The sequence below is a fragment of the Schistocerca nitens genome, chromosome 2 (assembly GCF_023898315.1).
Source record: "Schistocerca nitens isolate TAMUIC-IGC-003100 chromosome 2, iqSchNite1.1, whole genome shotgun sequence".
Classification (NCBI taxonomy): domain Eukaryota; kingdom Metazoa; phylum Arthropoda; class Insecta; order Orthoptera; family Acrididae; genus Schistocerca; species Schistocerca nitens.
In genome coordinates, this window is record NC_064615.1 from 780,318,187 (window position 1) to 780,334,822 (window position 16,636).

At 40.7% G+C, this 16,636-nt stretch overlaps 1 protein-coding gene across 1 annotated transcript in view; it reads right to left on the minus strand.

Annotated features, from left to right (window-relative positions):
- The window catches only part of LOC126235327 (uncharacterized), a 154,248-nt gene that overhangs the window by 120,863 nt on the left and 16,749 nt on the right, over nucleotides 1-16,636 (minus strand). Inside the window, exon 2 of the mRNA XM_049944050.1 lies at nucleotides 6,875-7,030. The gene's annotated coding sequence lies outside the window, so the exon portion shown is untranslated. The remainder of the gene's footprint in view (nucleotides 1-6,874; nucleotides 7,031-16,636) is intronic.

Genomic DNA, 16,636 nt, shown 5'->3' on the forward strand with positions numbered 1-16,636 from the left:
CCTGTGGAGGAATCGGTTGACCTATGACCGTGCGATCAAATGTTTTCGGTTCCGATTGGAGAGGCACGTCCTTTCGCCTACTAATCGCACGGTTTTGCGATGCGTTCGCAAAACACAGACACTAAACTTATTACAGTGAACAGAGACGTCAATGAACGAACGGACAGATAATAACTATGCAAAAATAAAGAAAGTAAAATTTTCACTCGAGGGAAGACTTGAACCAAGGACCTCTCCTTCTGCAGCTGCTCACGCTACCACGGGACCACGGCGCTCCTGAGCTCACGTTCTCCTTGATGTTGCATATGTGGCCCATGGACTACTCAGTGTATATTTTGCTTATTTTTTCACAGGTCCACACAACTTCTTCCTGCTTTCTCAATTGATCTGTGTTCAGTTTATCAAGGCCTATCCACTGTGCCAAGTTATAACTAAATCTGAGGGGGGTGCGATGGGGAGGTTCCCTTGTGAGAAGGATCACAAACAGTTGATGGTATGCTGATTGAGGTCGTAAGAAATGCACATTAGCTTTTCAGATCTCTAGTGTAACACTCGCCAGTAGAAATGCTGTCCGGGATTTGGAATCAAACCTGTGACGTCAATATCCACAGGTGGAGAGGTCTCGCGCCAGCAACGGTAAACACGCGCTCGCGGGTCAGAGGCATCTCGCGTATGAGACTGGCGTGGGCGTGCCGCCTGGCGTGCGCGCCTCAGAGTCCTTTAGGGGGCAGTTTGCTGATACGTCATGGTTGACGATAGTTCTAAAGTAATTTTACGTGTAATGAGTGTTTGTGCACTGCATTATTTTCTGCTGTTTAAGCGTTGTGAGAGTGTTTGTATAACGTCACACATGAAATGTTTTTTGACGATTTACGAGTTGTTTTCGTGTCTGTTGCATTATTTTGTGAGCAGGTGTACAGGCTGTGCAATGCATTATTTCGACAGTTTACGAGTTGTTTTCGTGTCTGTACATCAGTGTATGGCATTATTACGGTAATTTACGAGTTGTTTGCGTGTCTGTACATCAGTGTACTGCATTATTTCGACAGTACACTGCTTCCTCTCTCCAGCAGCCCAGAGCAGGCTGAGTCGTTTTCCCGTCATTTTCCCCCACCCCAGACCTCCATCTTGGATTACGTCACGGGAGGGGCGACAGCGCCCTCTGGTGGCAGTACTGTGTAGTAGGTCAGTTGGACTCTGGGCCTCGTGGTGGTACTGCCTCTAATTGATTAAATAAAGACTGTCTGCAAAATAAAGACTTGTGCCCAACCTATCCAGCAGCCCAGCACAAGCTGAGTCCTTTTCCTGCCAATTCCTAGGAAGAGGTGGCGGTGAGATGACTTAGGTTACTGGAGGTAGCCCAAGTGACCTATTTTTCCGCCATTTTCTTAGGTTAGTGGAGGTAGCAGTGGTGCGTTGCATTGTCCTGCTGGAATTTGAACTTCCAGCTATTTTCTGGAAGGGGAGGGGGTTAAGTTAGTGGAGGTAGCCCAATTGACCTATCTTCCCGTCAAAATTTGAACTTCCCACCATGACGTCCTTACAGCGTTGCCATAACTATTGCCGCCGTCTTGAATGAATTTGGAAACAATGGAAAGTGGGGTGACGTTCTTGTTATTCTACTACTATCGTTTTCACTTACATATGAGTTGTGGAACTGCAAACATGAAACAAACAGCAGTATAAGTTCTGTATGTCATAGCATAGCAAAAAACCATTCCAGGCAGAATTTAGGGATTAGTTGGTACATGAAAAAACAGACTGTGAACAGTAAGACAGTCTGAATCTTCACTGGTCAAAGTAATGCTTTTGCACACAGCATACAATTTGAGTGTCAGTGAAATTAAATGGATTGTTGTCAAAATGGCATCAGAAAGTCTGTTCAATCTAGTGATGGTTTACCAAAATCCTAGACATTGCGATAGTAATGTGATATTATACAGTAATGAGTGGGCTCCATCTAAACAATAATTCAATGCTAACTGTAGCCATGTTCAGCAGAAATACTCTAACTCCCTTAGTGGTAATAGACGGCCATGCTATCTGCAGCATGACTTCCCATAAGCAGTGAAGATACACACTTAAGCGCCAAAGAAACTGGTATAGGCATGCATATTCAAACACAGATATATGTAAACAGGCAGAATACAGCACTGCAGTTGGCAACATCTATATAAGACAACTGTCTGGGGCAGTTGTTATATCTGTTACTGCTGCTGGGTCATTCCATGTCAACACAGTAAAGTAACATTTTCAACCTGACCATCTCAGATTTCTTTCAAATTTGGTGCATTCAATGACCCAGATATGAGATGGAAAAATACCAGTTTTCAGATGTGTGTTACAAAAGTGAAGGTCTGTTAAGTTTGGAATTAGTGCGAAATTTACACGCATCTGTCACAACATAAATGACTGTAATTCTGGTTCTAATTCAGTTACAGCACCGAAAATGGTACCATTGGAAAGCTAACGAATAGACCTTTACATTGATATGCTTCATTGCAAGTTTCTGAGAATTTTCATACTAAAGGTCATTTAACCTTTGACCGTGAGTATCTCATAACATCCCATCTTCCATTTTTTTCAAAAAAATATATTTAATTGCTCCAGTATGTTAATATAAATATGGTAAATATCAAGATGGCACACCAAAGGCATCATGCACAAAAATTATTTTGTCAGCATCAATACACTACCGATATGAATAAGGTAACACACGTACTGTATATGAAACACAAATTATGATAAAGTAAAATCCATAAGTCATATTGTACAAAAATATTATTATAGTGGTATTATGAATTATTTACATTACATTACATTATTTACATTACAGTTGTAATGAAAAGGCAGTGAAAAGTTATTACATCTCTCCTCACAGTTCTCCAACTAAATTGTTAATGTTCACCAGATCTGATGCAGGGAGATTGTTATGTCCTTCCAGTTGGTGCCACTGAATCCAGTCTTGTGATAATGTCACATTTTCTGATGACACAAGTGTCTGGTTTGACAGGAAACACAAACGACAGAGATAGTCCATGTGGATGCAATGAGTTGACCTTAACTGCATCTTTTTCTTCACATGTTTGTAAGACATATTCAACCCACCAATGACTGTCATACATACAGGCAACAAATCCATGTATATTTGTTAACAGCATTTCATTCACCATAGCAATCACTGACTCTTCTCTACTCTCTAAAGAAGCAGAATATATCTCTGTCTTTACTAAACCTTTGTTAATAGGTATTACACAATGAAGCTTATGGGTACCTGGTATCGTCCTCCAATTTTTCAAACGTTGTTTCAGTTTGGCCGTATCTTCATCATGATGGGAAACCGATGTACAATGGAAGACACATGAAGGAATATTTTCCTTGCACCACTCGAACAACTGTTGTAATGTCAAAATATGATTTTCGTAAGGTCGTTTGAGGCTGGCAAGTTTTGCTAATCTCTTTACAGTCCCTGCTACCCCATCATAAGGTCCTCTACCATGTGCTGTAGCAAAAAAATGCCATTCTGCTGTAACATCAAAGTCTTCTTGATGGTAGGACAGATTCATGAAGTTCTTTCTGTTTTTGTATTGGGCAGCACATCCATCCGAAAGGTAATAAATGTGCTTTGGATTTGAAAACTGACACTTTAAGAAAGTGATGAAATTTGTCTGGAAAGAATAAACACACACTGTATCATGTTGAAGGCAGTCAGATATTTCCATGTATGATACCTGTCATATTTCATTAGTGCTTGCGTCCCTGTAGTAAGCTACAAATGGGTGAATTGTAGACTGTGAATGATTCCAGTGGAATCCTTGTACCTCATCATGAATGGTGAAGGAGTAATTTTCTGCAAAGTCAGAAAGAACTAGAAACTCATTTACTTTGAGCCCTTCTTTAGTGATTTTACAGAAATGTGACTGCTGCTGGGAGATAAATGAGTGCAGTAGGAACTGTTGTAACCTCCATGCAAACACCTCAATGAAATCATCTGTTGACTTTGTTATAGCCTCTAGAACTACCCTGCCTTTAGTTAACCAACTTCGTCAATGCAGTTCTTACCAAACAGACCATACATATAATCAGTTAGTATTGTCATGCCTGAAAATAGGGACATGAACATAAGAAACATGCTGGTAGTGCATGATTACATGTAACAAATGCTACACAGTGCTTGTATGATGGTAATATGTATTCTTCACTCTTTGTTAGTGCTTTAAGTTTACAACCTTCATTCATTAACTTGGAGTTCACACACACACACACACACACACACACACACACACACACACACACACACACACACCATGTGTTCCACTGGCATTGGCAAGAACACAGAGCTTTGGCCGTAACTCACAAAATTTGGAGAATCCAATGTTTATATCTACGTATTTATCTTTGAAATATGCATACAGTTCCTTAAGGTCGTGCAACACTAGCTGCTTTTGTTTATGTACCACAATTCCATTTTCTTTCACAGACACAAAGTCTTTTCTTCCAGGCATCATACGGCTCATGTCATGATCACAGTAATCACGCACACACTGAAAAGTTTTCTCACGTAATGTCCTACCTGACTTTGGATTTGGTGTCACTAATATACTATGTCCTGTTACTAACTGTTTCTCTCTCTGTGCCATGCAATCTGAAGCAGAAAATTCTTTCACAGTTTTCCTTCTACTCCAGCTCTTTGGAAGAACAGTTAGAACTTGTGTTTTGTCACACATACAGTCTGAATTTTGAAACTTGTCTTTCAGCTGGGTGATAATTTCACTTTCTCCATTTTCACTCTCTTCTTATTCCCATTGTGCCACAGAAGTATGCTCCAACACAGAGGCTATTTTTTTTCAGTTTTTGCTTTGGGTACTTTTTCTCACTCTAAAGCCTCTTTTTCTTCATGGGAGATTCACCTAAATACTGAAGGCTACTATTTAAAGCATTGGGTGGAAGATCTGATGCTACTTCATCTTCACTTAAATCTTCTCCGGAAGTACCTGGCACAACTGAGGCAATGTCTGCAGTGACTGTTGGGTTTTGTGATTTTTTTTTCTACATTTACTGCAAATTTTCCCATCTAACAATGCTTTAGGATATTTGTTTATCATCCACTCCTGAACATTCCTTAAATTCTTCTGCACTCTTGCATGACCTCCTTCCCTAAATGTATTGCAACAATACAATTTTGACTTGAAATCAATTTTTTAACTAAATATTACTTTACGACACATTTACAATGCACTTTGTTAAACTAGCCACAGCCATAATACATATGAAACAAAATTTGCTTAATATATAGAGATCAGTGGGCTACTGGTGACTAGTTGAAATAAGAGTGTCTCTGATTGACTGTTCACAAAAACTGGTTGAAATAAAAATCTCTCTGATTAGCTGTTCACTAAAACAGGCTACTGTTGATTGGTTGAAATAAAAGTGTCCCTCATTGGCTGTTCACAGCTAGAAATGTTAAAGAACTGGTCTGAATAGAAGTAACTGCTATTGGCTGGTGTTATAGAAAAAACTGGATGCATAGCTGCTTGCTGCAAGTTGACGGTGTACTTAAGTTGACAAAATAATTTTTTGTGCATGATGCCTTTGGTGTGCCATCTTGATATTTACCATATTTATAGTAAAATACTGGAGCAATTAGATATATTAAAAAAAAATTGAAGCTGCGGTGTTTTGAGACATTCAAGGTCAAAGGTCAAAATCAATGACCTTTAGTATGAAAATTCTCAGAAACCTGCCATGTGACGTATCAATGTAAAGGTCTATTCACATTAGCTTTCCAATAGTACCATTTTCATTGCTGTAACTGAATTAGAACCAGAATTACAGTAATTTATGTTGTGACATACGCATGTAAATTTAGCACAAATTCCAAACTTTCCAGACCTGTGACTTTCTTCATAGCTGTAATACACATCTGCAAGTTGGTATTTTTCCATCTCTTATCTGGGAGATTGAATGCACCAAATTTGAAAGAAATCTGAGCAGGTCAAGTGGAGAGGTGCGTAGAAATGACATGGAATGACCCTGCTACAACAGCAGGTTATCAAGATTTAAGCGAGTTTGAATGTGGTGTTATAGCCAGTGCATTAGCGATGGGACACAGCATCTCTGAGGTAGGGAGGAAGTGGGGCTTTTCCCTAACAGCCATTTCACAAGTGTACTGTGAATATCAGGAAACTGGAAAACATCAGATCTCTGACATTGTTGCAGCTGGAAAAAGATCCTGCAAGAACGGGACCAATGATGACTGAAGAGAACCGTTCAATGGGACAGAAGTTCAACCCTTCTCCAAACTGCTGCAGATTTCAGTACTGGGCCATCAACAAGTGTCAGCGTGCAAACCATTCAAGGAAATATCATCGACATGGGCTTTCGGAGCCGTAGGCCTACTTGTGTACCCTTTATGACTGCATGACACAAAGCTTTACGACACCAACATTGGACTGTTGATGACTGGAAACATGATGCCTGGTCGGACGAGTCTCGTTTCAAATTGTACCGAGCGGATGGACATGTACGGGTATGGAGACAACCTCATGAATCCATGGACTCTGCATGTCAGCAGCGGACTGTTCAAGCTGATAGAGGCTCTGTAATGGTGTGAGGCATGTGCAGTTTGAGTGATATGGGACCCCTGACACGTCTAGGTATGACTCTGACACGTGACACATATGTAAGCATCGTGTCTGATCACCTGCATCCATTCAAGTCCATTGTGCATTCCGGTGGACTTGGACAGTTCCAGCAGGGCAATGCGACACCCGACAAGTCCAGAATTGCTATAGAGTGCTCCAGGAACACTCTTGTGAGTTTAAAAATTTTCCTGGCCACCAAACTCCCCAGACATGAACATTATTGAACATACCTGGGTTGCCTTGCAACGTGTTGTTCAGAAGAGATCTCCACCCCTCCTACTCTTACGGATTTACGGACAGCACTGCAGGATTCGTGGTGTCAATTCCCTCCAGCACTACTTCAGACATTAGTCGAGTTGCAGCACATCCGCATGCTCGCGGGAACCCTACATGATATCAGGCAGGTGTAACAGTTTCTTTGGCTCTTCAGTGTATAATGATACAGGATGCATGCATTTACAGAAACATACATGTGAGAATCTAATGTATGTGGACTATGCAGTCCAGCATCTGTTGGTGAATGCATCAGCTGGCAGCCATATGTATATGGTGATAATTATTGAACTATATGAAAAAAAACCTATATTAGTTACAAACAATGGCATGCACGCACTTTATTCAACATGTAAACATCATCACTACAGATATTTGGAATTAGGTTATGACATGTTCTATATGCCTGCCATTACTGGCGACGATGTGGCACAGACAAATAGTGAAATTCTGTATGATCCACTCAAGTGTCAGAACATCGATGCTGTTGACGCCCTCCTGAATGGCTGTTTTATCTCAGCAATGTTTTTGGGGTTACTGCCAATCCAGGCCCATGCCAGTGGCTTCTGGGTATCCCACAGCCAGAATGCCATCCCCGAAGTGCTCCTCCAGGGCATCGAACACTCCCATGATTTGACGCATTCGAGCTCCGTCTTGCATGAACCACATCTTGTCGAAATTAGGGTAACTTTGGATAATGGGGATGAAATCATATTCCAAAATCTTCACGCACCATTCGGCAGTCACTGTGCGATCAAGGAATATCGCACCAACTATTCCTTGACTGGACATTGCACACCACACAGTCGCCCATTGAGGGTGAAGAGACTTTTGATTGTGAAATGCGGATTCTCAGTCCCCCAAAAAGAACCAATTTTGCTTACTGATGAACCCATACAAACGGAAGTGGGCTTCGTCACTAAACCAAACCATGCATGTACGTACTAATTCCCATCATGCCTGACAGCCAACCATGCAGTTTGAACGTCCTAATGCAAGCCGTTCAGAAGTTATGATGATTTTATTTCATATAGTTCAATAGTTGTCCCTCTGTAAATAGCTTCTATGAGAGGCTATGGAAGAATTTGGTGGAGCTTGCATGTCAGAATGTACATGGCAGGCAGAAGAGGTTGTTCAGCATTATGACATTCTGTGCATCAATAAATAACAAAATGTATTATTCCAAATATATGTATGGGACTACATCATTTTTAATCACATTCATATCTATCCAGCCATATGCAAAGCTTTATAACGTATCCATGCACAATAAATAAAAAAGTTTATGTCATGTTTCTTTTCTTCTTTTTTCTCTTATAAAATCCCTTATCTGCTTGCACAGGTAATATCACACATAGATGGATGAAATGCTTGCTTCGTAGTAACTGACTTGCCTGCAACACTACAGGAAAAAAAGAAGATTGGTCCACTTCTGCCCTACAATACATGATCTGTAATTGTGAGCCTATCAGATCATGGTAACAGGATCATTATCATGTGATTACTTACACACTGAGATAAAGATAGCTTCTAACATGATATGTATTTTCAAAAATATTATTTCAGCCCAATTAGCAACTATTATAAGTGATATTGTCAAGTACTGATGGAGTAACATACAATATGTTTCATGAAAGTGATGCTGTTCTATCACCGAAAGGACAGAGCTGAATATTGTGTTTATATTTGATGATGTTGCTGTGGAAAGTAAGGAACAGAAACGATAATATTTCTGTATTGGTAGTCAAACAATGCTAGCTCTTTTTCATTTAAGTCAAACTCACTTGTGGATTCCAAAACAACTTTAAGAGATAACGCAAACCTTACTGTCACTTTTGAATAAGATAATATGAATTTTGAACACATTTTCAAGCATGTAGGAACCGACATAATGCTCAACAAATTTAGAACTGTATGTGGAGTTTGCAGATATCACACAAAGTACAAAGTTTTGGTCACTGATAAAACATGACAGTTGAATGAGGGATTATACAGATGAAACTTCCATTTTTTTTTTAAATAATGCAACAATATTTATGGGTACATAGAGTGGTGCAAACTAACAAGTGACTGTACATAACCCTCAGAGTTGAATTAATTAATATACTTATAAATGTACACAAAAATATGAAATACATTGATGTAATGCACAAAAGTACAAAGTACAAAGTTTTGGTCACTGATAAAACATGACAGTTGAATGAGGGATTATACAGATGAAACTTCCATTTTTTTTTTAAATAATGCAACAATATTTATGGGTACATAGAGTGGTGCAAACTAACAAGTGACTGTACATAACCCTCAGAGTTGAATTAATTAATATACTTATAAATGTACACAAAAATATGAAATACATTGATGTAATGCACAAAATCGGCACTGGAAAGGTATGGCAGAACTTTATATGTTAACAGATTGGGTGATGGACCTTGAAGTTGTGAAAATTGAAACAATAATTGTCTCGCAGAAATAAATGCCCATCAGAAAGCCACACTAGGATTGTTAACACAAAATTTGAGTGGAACGTTCAATAGATTAACATAAAATTTGCTGAATTCTGAAGCACAACCAATATGTTAGCTGCAAAGGCTGTGGTACTTGAAAATATGCCAACAGAGATGAAACAAATAAAAAGAAAATATGAAACTAGTCAGAGTGTATTTAAGCTGCATACATGTCAATCATGATAACAAAATGCAAAGTCACCAATGCATGTAAAGCAGTTCGATGCAAATTATGATTGCTCAGAGCAGGACAGCTGGAGAGAGAATCATCTTCCAGAGAAACATATAAGCCTGCTACTGAAACTAACATTACCAACACAAATGACTAACATAAATGGTGAAGGAAATACAACTGGTGATTTCATTACTTGTCACAACAATATCTAGGTAGATATAACATATGGACTCCGCACGAAGAATCACACATGTTGGTGCCTTTTCTGTAGAAGTAACCAACAACACAACATACACGATTAATGAACGAGATGAATTTCCTGTTTCAGTCCATCATCATGATTAATATTTTGTGATTAACACTGTCTAGATCACTTATTAAAATTTCCTTATTTCTTACATCACCTCAGTTACTACCATCATCAGGCATCAAAATGCTTAGATCTTATAAAGGAATGTTCTTTTAAAAGTTCTAAGCTTTTTGTTACTTGATCATGACAGGAGCCAAAATGTCACAATAAATAAAGAAATGTTAATAAGTGATGTGCACAATTATATTCACAAAATAACACACATTGGGAATACAGTATACCTGGTTTTCTGCATTTAACATTGTTAAAAACTTCAAAACATTACAGGTATTTAGTGAAAGAATTAGGAATGTATACAGAAATACTACTATGAGTAATGTACATCTGGAAAACAATTCCCTCATAGCATAAATAAAAAGTTCACACAGTAAGAAACACAAAAATATTATTAAACCAGCTGTACAACAAGTCTACCCAATGAACTATAAGAATGATAAGACTGCACACAGAATTGGCTTTCACAGGAAATTCGGCATACATGAAGAAAATCATATCAATCATTTCAGAGCTCAGAGAAATGCACATTATCGAATAATTATGGAGACAGTAGTTCAAGAATGTAACAAACCAGCAAGCAAAACATTCCTATGCAGGTGTGTTACAATGGTAGACTTAGATGACTTATGGCACGTTGATCTTATGGATATGAAGCAACATTTGCAGGAAAATGAAGTTTGAAATTAAATTTAATGTTCATTGATACATAGTTCAAATTTGCTTGGACCTTATGTGTACAAACAAAGATGGAGAACGCAGTAGCACAGGCGATGGACATGGACCAACTGATGCAGAAGGGGACAAATCACAGAGCATCAGGCCAGCAGACCTTCGAACTGATAATGGCAGTGAATTTTATAATAGATATTTCAAGGTACTACTGCAGCAGTATGATATACGCCACTACTCATCATTCTCCAAGATGAAAGCAAGTATCATGGAACATTTGAATGGAACAATAAAAACCCACATGCCAATGTGTTTTAACTTTGTGGATCATACGAACAGACTAATATCCTTTGACAAATAATAATCAAACATTACATCATACACATTAAACCAATTGATGTTTGAGATAATGAGCTTCTAGATATTGTTTACAGTTACATTAAAATGGTGAATTTATGTAAACAAAAACTTAATGTAGGTGATTTGGTACATATTTCACCATACAAGACTGCATTTGAGAAATCATACTTAACAAACTGGTCAACAGACGTGCTTACAGCATCCAATGTATAGCAAACGAATCTGAAAAAACACACACATCAAAAAGAGTTTTGCATCACCCCAGTTCCCAGAACTCACGAAGATAGACGTTAACTCTGGATATCGTATCACAGCACAGACATAGTCCCTTTGACTGTTCAGAGATGTCACTAACACCCCCCCCCCCCCGGCCCCTCCAATGATGTAAACAACCATGCATGAGCAGTGTCTATTAGACGGAGGAGGTTTGACAGCGCTCAGTTCCAATCATTCCATCAGGAAAGAGGTACACGGCTCCTGTTGTCTGTAGTTCAACCATGGGTAGAAGGTCAATACCGCTGTTCGATCGTGTCCACATTGTTACTTTGTGGCGGGAAGGGCTCTCAACAAGGGATGCGTCCAGGTGTCTCAGAGTGAAGCAAAGCGATAGTGTTCGGACATGGAGGAGATACAGAGAGACAGGAACTGTCGATGACAGCCTCGCTCAGGCTGCCCTGCCCAAGGGCTGCTACTGCAATGGATGACTGCTACCTATGGTTCATGGCTCGGAGGAACCCTGACAGCAACACCAACATGTTGAATAACGCTTTTTGTGCAGCCACAGGATATCGTGTGACGACTCAAACTGTGCGCAAGGCTGCACAATGCGCAACTTCACTCCCGACATCCATGGCAAGGCCCATCTTTGCAGCCACGACACCATGCAGCACAGTACAGATGGGCCCAACAACATGATGAATGGACTGTTCAGGATTGGCATTACGTTCTCTTCACCAATGAGTGTTGCATATGCCTTCAACCAGACAATCATCGGAGACGTGTCTGAAGGCAACCTGGTCAGGCTAAACACCTGTCCAGCGAGTGCAGCAAGGTGGAGGATCCCTGTTGTTTTGGGGTGGCACTACACGGGGCCGACGTACGCCATTGGTGATTATGGAAGGCAGTCGTAATGGCTGCACGGGCTGTACGATATGTGGATGCCATCCTCCAACTGATAGTGCAACCATATAGGCAGCATATTGGCGAGGCATTTGTCTTCATGGATGACAATTCGCGCCCCCATCGTGCACGTCTTGTGAATGACTTCCTTCAGGATAGCGACATCACTCGACTAGAGTGGCCAGCATGTTCTCCAGACATGAAGCCTATCGAACATGCCTGGGATAGATTGAAAAGGGCTGTTTATGGAAGATGTGATCCACCACCCACTCTGAGGGATCTATGCCAAATCACTGTTGAGGAGTGGGATAATCTGGACTAACAGTGACTTGTGGATAGTATGCCACGACAAATACAGGCATGCATCAATGCAAGAGGACGTGCTACTGGGTATTAGAGGTACTGGTGTGTGCAGCAATCTGGACCACCACCTCTGAAGGTCTTGCTGTCTGTTGGTACAACATGCAATGTGTGGTTTTCAAGAGCAATGAAAGGGGCAGAAACAATGTTTATGTTGATCTCTGTTCCAATTTTCTGCACAGGTTCCGGAACTCTAAGAACCAAGGTGATGCAAAACATTTTTTGATGTGTGTACATTTGAAAGGATAGCAATGGTAATGAAATACCAGGAAGTTCCTACACTGAAGAATTATAGAGAAGCATCAAACAGCAAGTGTTTCTCAAAGAGACGTTGAGGGAGCAGTGTGTTTGTTCAATGGCTAGATTTCCCTTTACCACAAAATAGTTGCATGGTTGTCAAAGAGATGGTACATAACAAAGTAGCACAGCAAGCATAACAGTCTGAGCATAATACTCATACATGGTAGTGGCAGTATTACCCACAAACTATCTGTAGAATTATGCATTCCAACATATAACTATTCTGAGCCAGAAGCAAAGCTGGAAAAACGGGTAACACATGGTGATAAAGAAATTATCTGTTGAACGAAGCTTGCAGTGAACCTGATATTGCAAACACAACAAATAAAGATCAAGCAGAAGCAAATACGTGCAAGAAGAGAGAATTGGTATACGACAGTGTATTGCTTTATTTACTGTTGATAAAATAATGTGTGCCTAACTTTACATGTACGCAGGATAAAGTCTCTGAAAGTTGTGAACACCACACAGTGAGCACTAAAGAAAACCCAGGAGGGTTTAAAAAATGTGCGTTCAATCACTGTCAGCAGCTGAATGTACCATGAAGCAGAAAAGAATGAAACTGGTTAAAATACCATGGCTTCTACTGACACATCAGACATCAGCTAGAGTCCTCCCATTCACAACCCTGCACTGGCATGACTTTCAGCTACAGGAACTGCTGGAGGTGGTAGCCACGTGCACACGAGGTGTGCTTGCTTTGGCCAAAAGTTAATGTGTGCATATCTGCAGCTCTACTTGTCATTTTTACAGTGAGCAGCAACCTCTCTTTTCCTTACATTGTTGGTATTCCAACCTGGAGTTTACATTCATAAAACTATCACACAAAACAAAACAAAACACACACACACACACACACACACACACACACACACACACACACACACACTTATAAATGATCAGACCAACTTGTCAAATGAGACAGTTTTTAAATTAATAGACCACTTAATATAGCATTAAATATAGACATACGACCATACCTCTACCTACGTCACCAACTCAGTAACCCCCCCCCTCCCCACCACAACCCACCCACACTCAATTCCCATTCCCCACTAATACCTGCTCCCAGTTGCTCTGCCTATAGACAGTGTTTACACACTTGTTTGTGTTTTCACTAATGGAGCTTCTATTGGTGTAAATATACATAAACTCCATAATAACCACATAAAAATGTATTACACCCTGCTATTCCAAACTCTAAGACACAGTTTCTACTTCTATATGTGGCTGTTGGGAAAAGTATATATACAGGTTGATTTTACTAAATGGTTATGACGTTCGGTTTTGTGGAGCACTCAACTGCGCGGTCATCAGCACCTGTACAAAGTCCTAATTTTTTCACAGTCCAATTTTTTTTCACACAATCCAACTGAGCCACTGTCATGGATGATGATGATGATGATGATGGGTATGAAATGACAAGGACAACACAAACACCCAGTCCCAGGGCAGAGAAAATCCCTAATCTGGCCAGGAATCGAACCCGGGACCCCCTGATCCAGAGGCAGCAATGCTAGCCACTAGACCATGAGCTGTGGACTTACTAAATGCTGATGACCTGCAGGAAATGGTTCTTAAGGGGGTAAGGAGAAAAAGAGGTCATATAGACAAAATGCATTGTGTCTATGCTTCAGGGTATTTATCATATCATCATTCCTGTACAGTACAAAGTCATGCACGATATACTGTGATGAGAAAGCCATTACACACAATGTTCGAAGTAGCTCCCATGGCCTTTAAGCAATTGTGCACATGATACAACAGTGACTGATGCAGAAGTTCAAACGTACCACCTTGCAACTGAAAGGCACCACCTTGCAACTGAATGGCATCACACAACTTCTTTCATGTGACCCCCCCCCCCCCCCCCCAAAGTAGAAATTTAAATGGTTGAGATCTGGCAATTGCACACCAAGAATAGGTTAAGCATACACAACTTCTTTCATGTGCCCCCCAAGTAGAAATTTAAAGGGTTGAGATCTGGCATGCTGCTGAGCGACCTCCATCGATCCCTCAGCCAGGACAGAGGTAGTCAAAATGTGTCTGAATAGAAATGTGTAAAATGAGGTGGGTACTGAGTGTGGAAGGGAGGATTGGGAAAGGGTGGCTGAAAATTCTGAAGGAGGCAGCAAGCATGCAAGATAGTCATGCAGTAGGAAAAGGCAGCAGATGCACAGGATAAGGATGGGCACTGGAGTCAATGAGTTTGTGCTATGGACAATGACAATGATGTGATGGAGTGGACAGAGAGGATGCAAGACAGAGCTAAGGATGACTGTTGGGTAGATGCTGTGGTCGCCGAGATCGAGGCCAGGAGGATTACATAAATGAAAGATCTGTTGCAAGGGTAACTCCCATATACGTTGTTCAGAAAAGCTAGTACTGGGGAAAGTAATGAGATGCCACTGGTTCTGAAACAGCCATGGAACAGAAGCATTTTCTGTCTAGCAGTGTGTTCCACCACTGGGTTGTCAGCTTCGCTCTTGGCCACAGTTTGGCAGTGACCCTCCATTCTGATAAGACAGCTGATTTGTGGTCATTCCACCATAAAATGCCGTGAAAAAAAAAATTGGAATATGACATGGTTGCTTTCACAGGTGGCCCTGCCTCTACTAGGATAGAATACGACTGTGATAGGATTACAGTAGGATGTGCTGGGTGGGTGAATAGGAGAGGTCTTGCACCAGGATCTTCCACAGGGTTATGACCACTGTGACACGGGTTTGGGAGTGGGAGTGGCATTAGAATAGACCAGGACATTGTGTATATTACGTGGACGGTAGAATAACAATTTTGGAGGGGCAGGAAGGATTGTGCGTAAGATGTTGCTCATTTCCAGGTGCGACAGAGTGTCAAAACAGTGGTTAAGGTTATGGTACAGTTGCTCTAGTGTGGAATGATAATGGTGACAAGAGGGTTGCTTCTTTGTAATTGTTTCTTGGGATGGTGTGAGGATTAGGAGTGTGTGAGGATATAGTGCATAAAACTGTTTGTGGACTAGGTTTGGGGGTTATTGCTTGTCTGTGAAGGCCTTTACAAGATTTTCGGCATACTGGTCAAGGGAATTCTCGTCACTGCAGATACATCGTCCTTCGGGTGGCCGAGCTCTATGAGAACAAGTTTTTGGTGTGGAAGGGATGACAGCTGTCAATAGGTAGAGACTGTTGATAGTGGGCTTCATATGGATAAGTAGAGCCATCAGAGAGGTGAATGCCACTGTCCAAAAAGGTGGCACAATGGGCTGAGGAGGTTGAGATGAAGCATATTAGAGGATAGTTGTTGACATTGTGAGGGTATTGTGGCGCTGAGTCCAGGCCATTAAGATCTCATTAATGAACCTGAATCAGACAAGGGTTTGGGGGATAGGGAGACGTCCTCTAAGAGAGCCCTTAAACAGATTGACATAGAAAACTGCCATATGGGCAACCATGGCCATTCTGCGGATTTGTTTATATCTCTTCCCACCAAAGGAGTGGTTGTGTGTGAGGTTGCAATTGGTTAGATGTATAAAGAATGATGTAGTGAGTTTGTACTCGGAAGAATGCTGGGAGAGGTAGTGTTCGATGGAAGCAGTTGGGCAGTTCATTGAAGACCCACAACATGACCCCTCTGGAATTCATTTGTCATGAACTGCACTTACAGACACCATCACGCTCGTTTATTTTCATATCCAGAAAAGTGACACACAAGTTGAGGATAACAATGAAAACAATTATTTATACAATTATTTAATTGAATAGATAAAAAATCTACTCACCAAGCAGCAGCAGAACGCATACACAAAAGACCGCTGTGATTGGTAAGCTTTTGGAGCCAGTGGCTCCTTCTCCAGGCGAAGGGTTGAAGGGGAAGGAAGAAG